Below are 19,455 nucleotides of genomic sequence, written 5' to 3' on the forward strand. Positions count from 1 at the left end.
CTTATGAAAGCATAATTTATTACTCTACTTTTCAGGAGTTTATTTTCTAACATCTACATTTTTATACTGAAATACATAAATTGGGCTTTAATTGTTAAATCACCAATGTTGTGCATAAAGTGATTATTAAAGGAAGTAGACAAATGCAAAAACCGAATTAATTTACTTAATTTCTTTTGCTATAGGATCAAAAAAATGCTACCCCCTGGTCTGATAGATGAAGCTCCTGGATGGTGCAAATGGTTAAGCACTCAGGTGCTAACTGAAAGGTTGGTGGTTCAAATCTACCCAAAGGTGCCTTCGAGGAAAGGCCTGTAGATCTAATTCTGGAAGATCACAGCCATGGAAACCCTATGGAGGGCTGTTCCACTCTGAAACATATGGGGTCGCCATGAGTTGGGATTGACAGCAACTGGTTTCGGTTTTTTGGTCTGGTAGGCAGGTGCTTGTCTCTTTGGCTCACAGGCGGGTGCTACCCTCCTGCTCTGGTAGACAGGTAAAGAGTGAAGGTCTCAAAATAAAACAATTCTAATCTAATCAGTTTCTTTAGCAGTTTATCAATCAGTCAGTTTCTGTTCAGGAAACAGGGTTCCAGTAAACTGTTCTCTGTTAGTTGCCACTGGTGTAAGGCACGAAATGGCCCTGGAAAAGTATATCATGGAGAGGATGTAAGAGACATATTACTTAACTACTGTTGCTACAATAGGCTCAAGTAAGCGTTATATATTTTCCTGCTTAAACTATTTCAAGGAGGGGCAAGAGAAATCCAGCTTCACATCACCTTTTAGCTACATACTTTATAAAACTGCAGCCTGGCCTGGGAACCCCAGGAAAGCTGGACCACAGAGAGAAAATCCCCATTCTAAACCAACCACCTTGTCTACTTCAGTTTTAGATTGGGGAACTAGGTCAACCTCAATTCTAATGTGGCAAGAGAAAAATTAGTCTGGCTCCTTATAAGTGGAAAAAATGACTAATTTAACTTTTGGTTTTTAAAACACTGACAAAATACGGTACTGAAAGCTATTACAAACATTTTTTGACATGCTCAGCCCTTTTGTCACCTCCTTTTGTTCCCACACAAATCATAAATTCTTCCTTCAGTGGGTTAAAAGGTTAACTTAATTTAAACTTTGCACCAAAAAAGAAAAAAAATCATATATGTGTACGTATATATGTATGTATAACAAGAAAACCATAAAATAGTAAATTCTAGAAGTCAACCTACAAGTTTATAAAGCAAGTTTATAATCTGAGTTAATAGTATATCTCTGACATAATTCTTTAATTTATCCTTATTTGAAAGCAATCTAAAGCCTCTGAAAATGGAACACTGGCCTGCCCTAATGACACAGAACGCAAGAGAAAATTAGTTTGGTTGACAAACAGAAGAATTGTCTGTGTGTGTGTGTGTGTGTGTGAATGTGTGCGTACACAATATCTTGCCCGTCAATGCATTTTCTAGTTACCATTACAAAATTGAGGACCGCTTTATCTTAGTTATCTAGTCCTGCTATAACAGAAATACCAGAAGTAGATGGCTTCAATGGACAGAAGTTTATTCTCTCACAGTCTATTAGGCTAGAAGTCCAAATTCAGGGCATCAGTTCCAGGGCAAGGCTTTCTCTCTCTGTCAGCTCTGGAGGAAGGTCCTTGTCATCAATTCTCCCTGGACTAGGAGCTTCTCAGTGCAGGGACTCAGGGTCCAAAGGACATGCTGTGCTCCTCGCACTACTTTCTTGATGGTAGGAGGTTTCCCCATCTCTCCGCTGGCTTCTGTCTTTTATATCTTAAAAGAGGTTGATTTAAGACACAATCTAATCTTGCAGATCAAGTCCTCCCTTATTAACATAACTGCCTCTAATTCTGCCTCATTAACATCACAGAGGTACGATTTACAACACATAGGAAAATCACATCAGATGACAAAATGGTGAACAATCACAATACTGGGAATCATGGCCTAGCCAAGTTGACACATATTTTGAGGGGACACAATTCAAACCATAACACATTTGTAAGTTTCGTTCTTTACCGTGATACAAAAAATAGTACAAAGGAGAGAATCGACCTCTGTACAAGAAAAATATATCTCCAATTCAAAGTGTAACGTGAGGCACATTTAAAAATAATAAACACATTAGTCAGTAAAATTATTATTATTTTGACTTTCAAAATATTAGGGTTATTTGGGGATTTTTCACTTATTAGGGTTATTCCTTTTTCATACTCACACAGATATGATAACTCTGATGAATAAACTATTATAAAACATAAAAATTCCACTCCAATGATTCCATACTATAATTGATGATAGAACAATACAGCTGTAAGTGTCACGGTAACAGATTGCTTTATATGATACAGATTTGTCACCACGTGGGGTCGCCACATAGGCCTATTAATAAGTAAAGTCAAATAACTTCTGTAACCATTGTACTGTTTGTATTTGACCATTTTAATACAGCTAACATTCAGAAAGAATACAGGCCTAATTTGTAAAGTGAAATAATTGGGTCAGAGAAATAAAATGTGAGAGGATGGGGTATAAAAGTAACTAGAGTTTAAGCAGAATTTTGCAGAAAAAAATCAATGAGAACATTCCATTCTTGTCCTTCCCATTCCATTCTATGCAGAAATCATCGCTGTGGCATCTTATGCTTTACAATTATGATAAATTATTTTTCAAAAAGAATCTCAGAAAAACTGATTCATTGTTACTATTTCCTTCCCAAGAGAGTGAAGTTGGAAGGCAAAGCAGGGACATTTAAATTTGTCACTTATTACTCAAACCCATTACCATTGAGTTGGGCAGATTAACCAGTAAGCAAGGTAAGCACGGTTTTTTACATGCTAATCTGTAGTGAACAATCTCACATGGATTTCACCACATCAAGTAAGCACAAGTAAGCCTGTGCATACCTTGCTTACTGGGTAATCCATCCCTCTGTTGAGATGATTTGGACTCATAGCAACCCTGTGGGGCAGACTAGAACTGCCCCATAGGGTTTTCAAAGCTATAATCTTTTTTTTTTTCTTCTTTATTTTATTCTACTTCAGATGAAGGTTTACAGAACAAGCTAGTTTCTCATTAAACAGTACACACATTGTTTTATGACATTGGCTAACAACCCTACAACATGTCAACGCTCTCCCTTCTCAACCTTGCGTTCTCCATTACCAGCTTTCCAGTTCCCTCCTGCCTTCTAGTCTTTACCTCTGGGCTGGTGTGCCCCTTTAGTCTCATTTTGTTTTTATGGGCCTGTCCAATCTTTGGCTGAAGGGTGAACCTCAGGAGTGACTTCGTCACTGAGCTGAAAGAGTATTCAGGGGCCAAACTCTCATGGTTTCTCCAGTCTCAGTCAAGCCAGCAAGTCTAGTCTTTTCTCTGGGGAGTGGCTGGTGGGTTCAAACTGCTGACCTTTCAGTTAGCAGCCAAGGGTTTAACCACTGTACCACCAAGTTTCCTTTACTTATTATTAGCTCTGATGAAATACATGCTATTTACAAAACTTAAGGAATATATGCATAAATATAAAGCTGACAAAGAATGAAAATAATATTTGGCTTTATTTATGATGTGCCTCTAAATCTGGGATTTTCTGAACTATACATTAGCTATTTTTGAAATTCAGCTTCTTTAGCATATAAAACTGGTGTTAGTATCTCATATCTGTATATCATTCTACGGTTTTTTTTTTATTTATCATTTCTAATCTGGAAATATCCCTTTAAAACATATATAACTTTTTACCTTATTGTTGGTTGGCTTAGAGTGCTGAGACTTTTCTAAAACTATTCATACAAAAGGAGACTTTCAACTATGCAGTCATGGCCATTTAATAGCCCATCAGGCAACATCCAACCACATGTACATCTATCTATCTGTGGTCCTGTAAGGTGGTGGTGTTTGACACAGTAAAAACAATTTATTCATAAACAAGTAAATACACACTAAGCAGGGCCTCTGGCTGCCTTGAAGCATCTACCTTACGGGTCCCTCTTAGCTGGGGCTGCCCTGGTGGGGACAGCTCTAACCCTCAGGAATGCCCATGCCAGTATCCCTGGTGTTCTCTTTCAGGAAAGGGAGGCTGGAGAGGGGTTGCTTCGAAGGGAGGGTGCTGAGGCCAAAAGGGCTTCAGTGCTCATAAACAAGGGGTCAGTTGTTCATTGTCACTTCGGCTCCTCTGGCTGGTGGCCACTCCAGGGGTGACACACACATCCAGCTTTCCATCAGGGCCAAGCACATTGCCAGGAAAGAGCGGAGATGGGGGGCTTGGCTCCACCTCCTGCCCTTGGGGGCGCACCCTACTGGCGTAGAGCTCTGGTGGGTCGCGCAGCTCCACCACTGTCAGAGCTCCGAGACAGGCGGCGGGGACCCCCAGGACCCTGTGGGGATGGCAGATGAGCCAAGGCCCTGCATCTGTGCCTGCACAGGCCACCATGGTGGCAGAGTGGGCAGCCCAGAGGGGGCACCGAGTGACTGAGCCTCTGGCACCAGAGCTACAGGTTCACCCAGCGGAGGCCCAGCACTGCTGACAGGGAGCCGACGTAACGAAAGGCCAGGCCTAGCCTCTTGATCATGGTCAGGCTCTGGCCGTGGCATGACACTGACAGCACATTCATTTTGTTTAGCTTCATTGTTAATGCCCATGAAAGCAGCAGCCATGAGATCAAATGATATATTGCATTGGGCAAATCTGCTGCAAAAGACTTCTTTAAAGTGTTTAAAAGCAAAGATGTCACTTTAAGGACTAAGATGGGCCTGACCTAAGTCATGATATTTTCAATCACTTCATGCATGCAAAAGCTGGACTGTGTATAAGGAAGACGGAAGAAGAACTGATGCCTTTGAATTACAGTGTTGGCGAAGAATATTGAATATATCATGGGCTGCTAAAAGAATGAACAAGCCTTCCTGGAAAAAGTACAGCCAGAGTGCTTCTTGGAAGCGAGGATGGTGACACTTCGTCTCGTGTACTTTGGACATGTTATCAGGAGGGACTTGTCCTTGGAGAGGATCATCATGCTTAATAAAGTAGAGGGTCAGTGAAAAAGAGAAAGACCCTCGATGAGATGGGTTGACACATGGCTGCAACAATGGGCTCAAACATAGCAAGGAATGTGAGGATGGTGCAGGACCAGGCAGTCTATCCCACCTGAATTAAGACTCCTTAATAAACCAGGCATATGATACATTATCATTTTGGTTGAGCAACCAGAATTGAAGAAATATGAGGTTTGTTTTTCTCCAAAATTTGGACCAGAAAGAAATGGGAAATGTTGTGTATGGGCAAATAATAACAATAAATTCAAGGATCGATACTATATTTTTTCATGTTGTTGTTGTTAGGCACCATCAAGTCAGTTCCAACTCATAGCACCCTATGTACTACAGAATGAAACACTGCCTGGTCCTGTGCCATGCCCACAATCGTTGTTACAGCCACTGTGTCTATCCATCCGTTGAGGGTCTTCTTCTTTTTCATTGATCCTGTACTTTACCAAGCATGATGTCCTTCTCCAGGGACTGATCTCCCCTGACAACATGTCCAAAGTATATAAGATGTAGTCTTGCCATCCTTGCTTCTAAGGAGCATTCTGGTTCTACTTCTTCCAAAGACAGATTTGTTCGTTCTTTTGGCAGTCCATGGTATATTCAATACGCTTCACCAACACCACAATTCAAAGGCATCAATTCTTCTTCTGCCCTCCTTATTCAATGTCCAGCTTTCGCATGCATATGATGCAATTGAAAATAACATGGCTTGGCTCAAGTGCACCTTAGTCTTCAAGGTGACATCTTTGCTTTTCAACACTTTGAAGAGATCCATTGCAGCTGATTTGCCTGATGCAGTGTTTTTGGATTTCTTGGCAGCTGCTTCCATGGATGTTGGTTGTGGATCCAAGTAAAATGAAATCCTTAACAACATCAATCTTTTCTCCATTTATCATGATGTTGCTTATTGTTCCAGTTGTGAGGATTTTTGTTTTCTTTATGTTGAGGTGTAATCCATACTGAAAGCTGTAGTCTTTGATCTTCATTAGTAAGTGCTTCAAGCCCTCTTCACTTTCAGCAAGCAGGGTTGTGTAATCTGCATAACACAGGTTGTTAATGAGTCTTCCTCTAATCCTGATGCCCTGTTCTTCATATAGTCCAGCTTCTCAGATTATTTGCTCAGCACACAGATTGAATAGGTATGGTGAAAGGATACGACCCTGACACACATTTTTCCTGACTTTTAAACCACGTAGTATCCCCTTGTTCTGTTCGAACAACATCCTCGATATTCCCCCCCCTCAAGGAAACGTCATTACCATTACAGCAATAAAAGTTGAGTTACTTGTGCATTTAAAAATCTGGTTTATAACTTTTTATTATAAAATTAATATGTGCTTATTTTATACCACATTTATAAAAACTTCACCCATAATACACAACCCAGAAATAGTATCTGTTAATATCCCTGGGGATTTCTACCTAATATTCCTTCTCTATATCTGCATATATTTTTTAAATTTTGTAAGATTTTGCTGTGTACCCAGCATTGTATCTTGCTTTTTTCACTCAGAATTTTGCTGTAATCATTTTCTATGTGTTTAAAAAATATCTGAGAAATTAATTTTAATAGCTGTATAGTAAGCAACTTATGGAAATACAATATTTTATACAATAATTCCCATTTTGTTGTATAATTGTTTCCGTTCTTTCATCCTTATGAATAGTGTTGAGATATACATTCTCCATAGACTTTTGCCATAATGTCTAATTTTATTTCTGTTGGGTTAGATTCCTAAAAGTGGAAATACTAGATAACAGGTTTTCTTTTTAAGGCTTTCGCATACTGTATGTTGCTCTCAAGAAAGATGATGTCAGTTTTAATTCCCAAGAGCAATTATGGGAGTACCTGTCTGACAGCACTCTCATTAACACTAAATTAAAAGAAATAATGCCAAATTGATAGGCAAAAGTAATGTATCATTGTCTTCATTTGTCATCTTTTGTTTATTAACTACTGACTGAATATATTGAAATGTTATACATATATTTTTGGATTTTGTGTTCTGAAAATTGTTTATTCTTTTATTTTCTTATTTGCCAGTTAATGTGTAGTATTGTCTAGTCCCCACCCCCAGCAATCCATTTTCTCACCACCAGTGGCAATATTTTAAGGCTGGTTTTATTAAGCTCTATTTTACAGATTGGAGTCAATAATAATCAAATTATTTGATCTTACATTTATTAAGAACTCAAAAAATTCCATGCTTAGTAAGAGAGGTTTAGCTTATATACACTTATTTAAGCTACTGAGGTAGTTCAAACTAGCAAGTAAAAAACATTAATTTGGCTCAGAGAACGCTGAGCTTCTGTTGAGGGTGATGGAAAAGTTTGGGGATGGTTGATGGTAATGGTTGAACAACGTGATGAATTTGGTGTCAATGAATTTGGTGTCACTGAACTGTTCATGTGAAGATTGTTGAAATTCAAGTGTTTTGTTACCTATATGTCTGACACACACACACAAAATGGTTAAAACAAAACAAAACAAAACGTTAAGTTAGAGCCGGAGAAACCTGGATTCAAAATTTGTTTTCATCACCTACTAGCTCTGTGATCTGTATCCATGCTTAATTTCTCTGAGCCCCAATTATCCCAGTTATAAAAGACTGGATGATCCTTGCCTTCTAGTCTTGTTGTGAAAATTAAATGAGATGATACATAAAAGAATCCAGCACATATTAGACGTATAACATTCTATTGTCCTTTAAAATTAAACCTTGAGAGAGTATCTAAATACATAGTGAAAAACTCATCAATGTGAAAATGTAATTACTCTATGCTTTAATAGTTTCTTCCCATAATATATTAGCACATTGTTAAAACATCTGTCATATTTCTTATCAATAGAGGTAAAAATTTCATGCTAATATATAAAAACCCTCACTCAGTAAACCACTTCCTTTTCTTATTTTCTCTTTAACTGTATACTAAAATATGGCTCTTCTTTTCTTTTAATGTTTCTTTTCGTTGTTAATCATTCAGTGTTCTGCTAGGTTCATCCCATTTACTAACTAGAATTCTTTCTTCATCCTTAACAAAGTGCTACTTCACTTACTAAACTCCGAGAATATCAGTCTTCTACAGAATGGGAAAAAATTTTGGGCTATTACAAATTAGACAAAGGCCTAATCTCTAAAATCGACAAGAAAATCCAACACCTCTACAACAAAAAGACAAATAATCCAATTAAACAGTGGGCAAAGGAAATGAACACACACTTCACCAAAGAAGACATTCAAGCAGCCAACAGACACATGAGGAAATGCTCATGATCTCTAGCCATTAGAGAAATGCAAGTCAAAACCACATTGAGATACCGTCTCGCCCCAGGATTACTGGCAAGAATCAGTAAAACAGGAAATAACAAATATTGGAGAGGCTGCGGGGAGATCGGAAATCTTATGCACTGCTGGTGGGAATGCAAAATGATACAACCATTTTGGGAAACGATATGGTGCTTCCTTAGAAGGCTAGCAATAGAAATACCATATGATTCAGCAATCCCATAGACATATGCATACCCATGTTCATTGCAGCATTGTTCACAATAGCAAAAAGATGGAAAAAACCTAGATGACCATCAATAGATGAATGGATAAACAAACTGTGGTACATACACACAATGGAGTATTACACAACGATAAAGAACAAGAATGAGTCTGTGAAGTATCTTATAACATGGATTAATCTGGAGGACATTATGCTGAGTGAGATAAGTCAATCACAAAAGGACAAATATTGTATGATACCACTACTGTAAATAATTCTGAAAAGGTTTACATACAAACCTTTGATGGTTATGAGGTTTGATGGTTTGATGGTTATGAGGGAGGGGAAGGGCAGGGATGGGAAAATATTTAGTAGACAATAGATAAGTGGAAACTTTGGTGAAGGGTAAGACAGTACACAATACTGGGGAAGCCAGCGCAACCTGTACAAGGTAAGGTCATGGTAGCTTCACAGACACATCCAAACTCCCTGAGGGACCGAATTGCTGGGCTGAGGGCTGTGGGGACCATGAACTTGGGGGAATATCTAGCTCAATTGGCATAGCATAGTTTATAAAGAATATGTTCTACATTCTACTTTGGTGAGTAGTGTCTGGGGTCTTAAAAGCCTATGAGTGGCCATCTAGGATACTCCACTGGTCTCACCCCTTTGGGAGCAAGAAAGAATGAAGAAAACTAAAGATACCAGGGAAAGATTAGTTCAAAAAACTAATGGACCACGTCTACCACGGCCTCCACCAGACCGAGTCCAGTACAACTAGATGGTGCCTGGCTACCACCACTGACTGCTTTGACAGGGATCACAATAGCGGGTCCCAGACAGAGCTGGAGAAAAATGTAGAACAATGTTCTAACTCAAAAAGAAAATCCAGGCTTGTTGGCCTGACAGAGACTGAAGAAACCCTGAGAGTATGGCCCCCAGACACCCTTTTAGCTCAGTAATGAAATCACTCCTGAGGGTCTCCCTCCAGACAAAGATGGAACAGGCCCATGGAACAAAACAAAACTGAAGGGGTGCACGAGCCCTGGGGCAGGGACTGGAAGGCAGGAGAGAACAGTAAAGCTGGTAATAGGGAACCCAGGGTTGAGAAGTGAGTGTTGACATGTCGTGGGGTTGTTAACCAATGCCATATAACAATGTGTATACTAACTGTATGATGAGAAACTAGTTCTGTAAACTTTCAACTAAAGTATAGTTAAAAAAAAGAACAACAAAAAGAATATCAGTCCTCTGATTGACATACTTGCTTTCCATTCCATTGGACCCAGGGCAGAGAACTAAGTTTCATTTCTGTTTCACATATTCATTTCACAAAAAAAAAAAAAAACCACACCAATGAATTAAACTGAATGAAGTACCAGAACAGGTTCTTCAGGTGATATTAGTTATAAAATACTTTCTGTATTTCATATTAAATATCAATTTGTTTTTAAATAGAAAAAACACATTGTACTGTAAACAGCGGAAACCCTGGGGGTGTAGTGTTTAAGTGCTACGGCTGCTAACCAAAGGGTCAGCAGTTCAAATCCGCCAGGTGCTCCTTGGAAACTCTGTGGGGCAGTTCTACTCTGTCCTATAGGGTCACTAAGAGTCGGAATTGACTCAACGGCACTGGGTTTATCCAAAACAGTGCTTTTTGTTTTTTTTTAATAATCTCAACTGAAATGTTGTTATTAAGTGCTGTCAGGTTGGCTCCGACTCACAGTGACCTTATGTATAACAGAATGAAGCATTGCCTGGTCCTGTGCCACCTCACAACAGTAGATATGTTTGAGCCCATGGTTGCAGCCACTGTGTCAATTCATCTCATTGAGGATCTTCGTCTATTTTTGCTGATACCATAATTTACCAGGAGCCCTGGTGGCACAGTGGTTAAACACTTGGCTGCTAACCACAAGGTCAATGGTTGGAACCCACCAACTGCTCCATGGGAGAAAGATGTGGCAGTCTATTTCCATAAAGATTTACAGCCTTGGAAACTCTATGGGGGCAGTTCTACTCTATTCTACAGGGTCACTATGAGTTGGAGTCAGCTCGATGGCAATGTTTTTCTTGTTTTTTTTTTTTTTTTTTGAGGGGGGGTTTTGGTATACTTTACCAAGCATAATGTCCTTCTCCAGGTGTTGGTCCATCCTGATAACATGTCCAAAGCAAGCAAGACTAAGTCTTGCCATCCTCACTTCTAAGGAGCAGTCTGGCTGTACTTCCTCCAAGAGAGACTTTTTTTAAAATAATTTATTTTTGTTGTTGTTTTTCAAAATATGCAAGGAAAACATACACCAATTCAATAATTCTATGTGTACAATCCAGTGACATTGATTACAATATGCAAATTGTGCAACCATTCTCACTCTCCTTTCCAAGTTTTTCCTCTCCCGTTAACATAAACTCACTGCCCCTAAGCTTCCTATCTAAACTTTTGAGTTTTTGAGTTGCTGTTGTCAGTTTGATCCCATACAGATAGATCTTAAAACAGCACAATACTCAAGGCGAACATTCTTTACTAGTTAAACTAAACTATTGTTTGGGATTTGGTTCCTTTGTTTGAAGATTTAGGGTCATGATTTTATGGCACATCCCAGTTAATTGGCCTAATATCCTATTTAGTGTGTCTGTCTGTTCTACCTTCTAGTTCCTTGTGTAGTGCCTGGGGTCTTAAAAGCTTGCAAGTACCATCCAGGGCATAATTGGTCTCTAGTTGCCTGCAGCAACAGAGGAAGAAGGGGAATCAGGAATAGGAGGAAGAAATGAAATGTGTGGCTAATCGCCTCCATGAACAACTTCCCCTTTGCCATGAGACCAGAAGAACTGGATGGTGCCCAGCTACCACTACTGAACATTTTGATCACAGATTCTATGAAAGAATTCCAAACGAAAGGGAAGAAATACAGAACAGAATTAAATTTTCATGGAGTCTAGATTTTCTGGAGCCATCAGGCTGGGTGAACCCCTGAAACTATTGCCCTGAGATAATCTTTAAAACTTAAACCAAAAATATCCCTGAAGTTTTCTTAAAACCTCCAAGACAAATGTGTTCATTCTTCTGGCAGTCCATGCTATATTCAATATTCTTAGCAAATACTATAATTTCCACTTCTGACATGTTGTTGATCTAAGTATTTCTGAGAGTATCTTCCATTAAGAATATTTAAGTTCTGGTTATAGCACACCCTTGAAATTATTAATGGTTTTTGCAAATGATAGGGGAAGTCTTTTAGGATAACCCCCCAAATACAAAAACAAAACAGTAAAGTTAGGGATAGAGTTGGGTGCCTTCAGCTTGGCTGTTCAAATGTGTAGATTTGCCCTGAGGGTAGATTCCATAAACCTGGGGACAAAGTGGGATGGGGGTTGGGAGGTGAGAATGGAAGAGCTGAACCTGACACTTAGCCTGGACACTCAAGGTGGGCTGAAGTGTTCATAGATTTTTTGTGTGTCCTACATTAGTGGAATCTTCTAGTGCATAGCAAAGCAGAATTAAACACTCTGTTGGGAGGAAGCCTCTATTTTATATCCATAGAACTCTCACAAGTTAAGATAATGCAATGAACTAATTACCAAAGATCACAATATGAGAGAGTGAGTGGAAGCAACAAACAACAGATATTAGCTACAGTAGTGAATATATTGGAATATATCATATATATGCATATACATAAATATACACAATGATTAAAGTAATACTGATGAAATCACAAAGATCACAACCAATTATGTGTATAATGTTTAAAGAAATAACGATGCAATCACCAAGTCAATAAGCAATTAAGAAATTTTCAGTACCAAGTTGGTAGATTAGAAAATAATTTGATCCTTGAGAAATAAAATATAATTGTTTCAATAAAAGTCAATGGATGGATCAAATATCAGCTGAGGATAAATTTAGTAAACTGGAAGACATATCCAAAGATATTACCAATAATGCATCATAGAGAAGTGAGAAGTTATGGGGAACAGAATAAAGTCTAACAAATATCTAAATAAATACAATGGAGGAGAGACAATAGTTGAAGGGATATTGGTTGCAATTTTTCCCAGAATTATGAAAACATTTATTCAAAGAATCAGAATAACCAACATATCCTGAGCAGAACAAATAAGAAATTCATGTCTAAACCCATCGGAGTGAAACTTAAGAGAAAATAACTACCAGTCCAGGAATATGCACTCAGCAAATAATCTTTCAAGAACGAGGGTATAAAAACGTTTTTGAAGATAAAATAAATCGTTTATAGATAAAAGCCACTAAGCGTCTCATGAAAGAGATCTGCACTAAAGGAAGAATATTATCTTAGAAATATAATCCGAGACGCAAGAGAAGTGGTGACCAAATAAAATGGTGATCACCTGTGTAACTGCACGTAACACAGCCTGAATATACTACTACTACTACTGACAATAATAATGTTTAATTTATGTGACATTCTTAAAGAGATAGAATTAAAATCCTGGAAAGTGTAAGCCAGGAGAGAACTGATGAAAGTTAAAGTTATCTAATTTCTTATATTGTTTGGGAGGTATATAAATATATTTTTAAATTAGACTTTATTGAATTAAATGTCCATGAGAAAATTTCAAGTATACCAACAAAGGAAAAAGAGTAAAATGTATTATTTCCAAATCAGTATAGAGGGATGAAAAAGCAAAAAGGCCCAATTCATAAAAAGCAAGAAAGGGGAAAAACTGCGCAGCAAGCAGAAATTATAAAGTAAGATTTTTGGAAACAAGTACAACTATGTCAATAATCACAATAAAAATAAACAGACCAACCTCTAAACTTGACAGTTAAAAAGCAGATGGCATATTGTGTAAAAAATAAAATAAAGCCCAGTTATGCTTTTTTTTTTTTAATTTTATTACAAGACTGAATTCTTTATTGGAGATCTTGATTTCAATTGGACAAAAGTATCTTATATGAAGTAAAACTATTGTTCTGGGTATAATCATGAGAATTCATAATTGGCTCAGTTTTTAACAGTGTTATTCAATTAGCTTGCCATAATAATGTCTGGGGTTATCTAATTAGCCTGGGAGGGTACACAGCAGGATTTCGGGTCAAAGGGTGGATTTTACCTGTTTGAAATGTTGCAATGTTGGCAAATTGCTTTTAATTTTACTTTCGCAATCGATTTTGATGCATGTTCTATTATGCCTCCAGACCGATTGACACACTGTGTTGGGCTGTTTAAAATGGCCATTCAGATTTGTTTCAGGCCAAGTTTGACAGGTCCTAGGTATATACACCCAGGAAATTGAAAACGAATGTTTACACAAAAGGTTGTACAAATGTTCATAGCAGCACTACTCACAAGAGCTAAAAAGTACAAAGAACACAAATTTCCCTTCCATTGCTGGAAATAAAATGTCTCTTATCTATACATTGAGATATTAGTAATCAAAAGGAATGAGGTACTGAACATGGAAGAACCTTGGAAACTTACTAAGTTTAAGCAGGCAGACACAAAAGGTCACATATCCAGAATAAGCGTGTGTATAGAGAGAGAAGTAGGTGAGAAGTTGCAAGGGAAGGGGCGGAGGGGAGGAGAACTGGGAATTCTTTTGGGAGTGAAATATAATTAAAACAGTCTGAAAGAAGAATTTGTCTCAAAAAGTTTTAGTTATTCCAGACAGATTCCTCAGATGCCTTCTTTACCAAAAGTGCACCTCACTAAAAAGGCACAAAATAAAAGCAGTAGCCTGAAAAAAAACAGGCTAGGTAACTGGTAGACATAACAAAGCTGGGGTGGCTGTATTGATATGAGACACAACAGACATGAAAACCAAAAGCAAATGAGGTAGGTAGGATTACTACTTAATGAGAAAAAATTTAATTCACCAGAACGATGTAATATTTCCAAACGTGAATATACTTAATAAATAGTCACAACATATGTGAATTAAATATGTACAGAACTCCGGGGAGAGAGAAAGTGGGAGGGAACATGAGGATTGAGAGAAATTTAGGATATTTATCAACCAATTATAATGTATAGACTTCATCTTGATCCTGATCTGAATTAAGAAACTGCAACAAAAAAAGATGATATTAAAAAATTATCATTACTTTTTTTAGGTGATATGATGGCGGCATAGTGGTTAAGTGCTACAGCTGCGAACCAAAGGATCGGCAGTTCGAATCCACCAGGCGCTCCTTGGAAACTCTATGGGGCAGTTCTACTCTGTCCTGTAGGTCGCTATGAGTCAGAATCGACTCGACGGCAGTGGGTGTGTTATGATGGTATTATGGTTATGTCTAAAAAGAGAGATCCTAATCTTTTATGGATACACGGTAAAATATTTATGGACACAGTAAAATATTTATGGATGAAATGCTATTTTGTTTGATTTGCTTTGAAATAATCCAGGGAGAGAGAAAAAAGAAGTATAATAGAAACAAGATTAGGTCAAACAAGATTGGCCATGAGATGACGATCGTTGAAGCTGAGAAATGGGTACACGGAGGCTTATTATACTATATTGTCTATGTTTGAAAATACCTCTGACATTAAAAAAAATCACGATAGCTGGGGAGGAGCTAGGAGATAGGATACAGAGGTGCAAATATGTAGATTTAATGATATTGGTAGTGTTCTAGAACTTGGGCTTGGTGGCATGTTTATAGGTTTTCCTTATATAATGCTTTATAACATGTATTTGTTACGTGCATTGTTTACTTACCATCTAAGCCTGCGTTCTCTAGACGAGCAAAACCAATGAGATGTATTTGTGTATATATGTATACATATACACATATATAATATATACATATGTATTATATATATGTACATATGGATATATACAGAGACAGAGAGAGATTCACTTCAAGAAAATGGCTCATGGAATTGTAGGGGCTAGCAAATCCAAAATCTGCAGGTCAGGTGGCAGGCTGGAGACTTCTGCAGGCTTATGTCCCAAGATCTGTAGGTCAGGTGACTAAAGAGTGCAGCGTTGAGAGAGAAAGAGAGCTCTGCCAGGACATCCTTTTAAATTCTGGAGGCAAACCACACTCCCAAGAAAACTCGCCTTTCAACTGATTGATCACATCACATCACATCGCATCGCATCATGGAAAGTGATTACATTACATTACAGAATAGCAACTAGTCCAGTGTCTACCAAACCACTGAGCATCATAGCCTAGCCAAGTTTAAACATAAAATTATCCATCACATTTATATTTATCATTTATTTTTAAAGGGAATTAAAAATATATATACATTTCTGACAACTTTCTATTTAAAATTTTCAAATATTAAAAAAAAGTTGGGTCTCAACCCACCTGGATCAAAGGAGAATGAAGAACATCAAGGTCACACAATAACTAAGAGCCCAAGAGACAGAAAGGGCCACATGAACTAGAGACTTACATCATCCTGAGACCAGAAGAACTAGATGGTGCCCAGCTACAACTGATGACTGCCCTGACAGGGAACACAACAGAGAACCCCTGAGGGAGCAGGAAAACAGTGGGATGCAGACCCCAAATTCTCATAAAAAGACCAGACTTAATGGTCTGACTGAGACTAGAAGAATCCCGGCGGTCATGGTCCCCAAACCTTCTGTTGGCCCAGGACAGGAGCCATTCCCGAAGACAACTCAACAGGCATGAAAGAGACTGGACAGTGGGTAGGAGAGAGATGCTGATGAAGAGTGGGCTAGTGATATCAGGTGGACACTTGAGACTGTGTTGGCATCTCCTTTCTGGAGGGGGGATGGGAGGATAGAGAGAGTTGGAAGCTGGCAAAATTGTCACGAAAGGAGAGACTGGAAGGGCTGACTCATTAGGGGGAGAGCAAGTGGGAGAACAGAGTAAGGTGTATGTAAACTTATATGTGACAGTCTGACTTGATTTGTAAACGTTCACTTGAAGCTCAATAAAAGTTAATTAAAAAAAAAAAGTTGGAAGAACGACACAAAGCCACTCATATACCCTCCACTAGATTCAATAATTATTAACATGTTGCCACGTTTTAAAATATTTCTTAATCTATATGCATGTATAAATTTATTTTCATTTGTAGACATACATCCGCTTCTATATATTTCAGCATACAAGTTCTAGGAATGATAATGTTCTGCATAATCAACATATCATAACACCCAGAAAACTTAAAAATAACTTTATAATATAATTTAATATACAGCCCATATTCAAATTCTCCCAATTGTCTCTAAATATCTTTTATAAATGTAGATTTGAATGAAATGATTTTGACATGTTGAATTTGAGTGTCTTTTAATCTAGAACAGTCCTCGACACCATTTTTACGACACTGACATTTTGAAGAGTCTGGGCCAGTTCTCTTATAGTATGTCCTGTATCCTGACTGTTTCTTATGATGTCATTCACTTGTTCCATTATTCCCTGAACTTCCTGTGGACTGGAATGTAGGTCTAGACTTGATTAAAATCAGATTAAACATATTTATCAACAATACTTCATTCACAACATGCTGTGACTTCACAGTAAGATCAAGTTCAGATGGTAACTTCCAGATCTGTACATTCTAAAGGTGCATTTTACTCTTTGGAATTAATTAAATAATCTTAGAGGTGATATTTGGGCACTATGAGAATATCCTGTTCTGCAAAGGCTTTCTACCCAATGGTTTTAGCAATCGTTTACTAGGTATTGCAAAATCATGGCTTTTAAATTCTGTAATGTTGTTGCTAATTGTCACTGAGTCAGTTCTGACTCATGGCAATCCCATGTGTTCAGAGCAGGACTGCTCCCTCAGGTTTTCAAGGCTGTGACATTTCAAAGAAAATCACCAGACCTGTTTTCCGAGGCACCTTTGGGTGGATTCAAACTGACATCCTCTTGGCTAGTAGTGTAGTGCTTAACTATTTGTAACACCCAGGGACTCCAATCCTAAATCAGCTTTTTAAATTTCTTTTATTTTAAAGACTTGCATTAGAGTGCTAGTTCACAGGACTAATCTAAATTTAACATGATTATTATTTATTATTGTTATTATTATTTGTTATTGTTATTATGTAGCTAGGTTGACTTAAAAGTTTTTTTTTCTTCTAATGTAGTTTTCTAAGTTATAGAACTCATTGTCAAACCCCCGCTCCTACTAAATTTCTCACATATTACTGGGCATTTTTCTCAGGAAACTCAACTCTTTACTCTTGAATTGCAGAAGATAAGAAGCATTGAGCAGCATGTTTATTGGTGTTTCCATGTAGCTGTTGCAGTGAAAACAAAAGTTATCCTAAGCAAAGTGTTCTTAGGATCACTCTTTCCCAGAATTAATCTCCATAACTATGTTCTAAAATTTTTGAAAGTTGAAGTCATGATCAACTTTTCACTATTTTAAATAGTGAATAGCATTGACTCTAGATCTTTCTCAAAGCTTTTTAATCCTTAGGATAAATTCTTAAAAGTGGAGTTACTTGGTCGCAGCTATAAACCTTTTTAAGGCTTATGTTCTGAATTTCTGGGTAGCTTTCCAGAAGGATTGTACACAGTTTCACTTATACCAGCTGTGTTTGAAAGCGTTTGCTTAAATATCATACTCATTGACACCGATCGATATAATTAAAAAAAAAAAAAAAAACTTTTCTGACTATCATACGAGAGTATTGTATTTGTGCTTACTTACTTTTTTCCATTTTAATTAGGCATTTTTATTTTTTCTGTAAATTTTGTTGGTCGTGCCTTTCCTGTTTTTTTTTTTTTTTAACTGCAGTGTCAGCATTTCCTTAATGGCTATACGTCAGGTTATATTTACTGAAAATTATTTTTTACAGTTTGGCTTTTGAAAAAGGTTCTTTTATCAGAGGTACTATGGTCCTGCCAGAATTAGAGAGACAGTACAAAATGGGCCAAGTAGTGTTTCTATTCCCCTTGCTTCCAGAAAGCTTATTTCTAACATACACATATGAGAATCAAGTTAAGTGTGCTTTAATCAGTGCCATTTCTAAGTGGAAATTTGATTTGTAATAAATATTGAAAATCTTAAAATATTTAAAAATAATATTAAAATTATTTTTAATAAATATTTCAGAATTTGAACATAAGTGTGTTCACAGCATTGTACAGGGAGCAGGATTTAAAACTATTCTTTGGTTTCTACTCTGTCAAATTTTCCTTATGTTATTTTTTTTATGATATGGTCATGCCATCAGTTGGCAAAGTTATATACATGGACACATTGTAGAAATTTTAAAATTGTAATTCTTTTAGGCCGATTTTTAAATTGAACTCTTTTTAATTCGGAGATTCCTCCTTAAGCACATTTTTTTCATTCTGCCAGCTTTGCTACTTTGAAACCTCTCCCTTTCTTGTATATTTTCTCAAAGATAAGAATACAAGTCACGCTCAACCCTGGTTACCAATTGTGGGAAATGATATTGCTGTACGGGGCAACCAAATGTTAGCATCTTTTCATTTTCTGTAGTGAATTCATCTTATGGTCAGTCAACCAATGTTCATCTTCACTTTGAGGGGCCCGTTGCACATGCAAGTTGCCTTAAAGGCTGTTTCCAGATTCCAGAGTGCTGGAATGAGAATTCCACCCAGCGGTACCAACCACTCTATGGCTGTTACAGCCGTTTACCTGATCAAGAAGCACACATGAGACATGTGCACAGTGTTGGCAATAGTGAAAGTCATCTTAGTGCTCACAAGCAACAGATAGTGTACACAGGAAAAGTGGTCCTGCCTGGCTCAAAAGCTGTCCAGGTGGGATGGAACACTTCTATGGGTGTCCCCTTTCTTTGCACCCTGAAGGAAGGACCCCAAGGATCTTCCCTACCTGGTTTTATTTTCCAGGGGTTGTGTCTTTAACTGCACAGAGTACAATGCAAGTTTTCCGGATTGATCACCCAAGGTGGGGGTAATCAGACATGGGGGTGCCAGCCCAGAATTTTTAGCC

The 19,455-nt window shown here is 37.7% G+C and overlaps 1 long non-coding RNA gene across 1 annotated transcript in view; it reads left to right on the plus strand.

The window, feature by feature from the left end:
- LOC126058204 (uncharacterized) overlaps window positions 1-14,920 on the plus strand; it is a 42,765-nt gene extending 27,845 nt beyond the window's left edge. Inside the window, exons 2-3 of the long non-coding RNA XR_007513134.1 lie at window positions 186-269; window positions 14,646-14,920. This is a non-coding gene — a long non-coding RNA (uncharacterized LOC126058204). The remainder of the gene's footprint in view (window positions 1-185; window positions 270-14,645) is intronic.
- Window positions 14,921-19,455: the final 4,535 nt, after the last annotated feature.

This window comes from Elephas maximus, chromosome 14 (assembly GCF_024166365.1).
Source record: "Elephas maximus indicus isolate mEleMax1 chromosome 14, mEleMax1 primary haplotype, whole genome shotgun sequence".
In the NCBI taxonomy this organism is placed as follows: Eukaryota; Metazoa; Chordata; class Mammalia; order Proboscidea; family Elephantidae; genus Elephas; species Elephas maximus.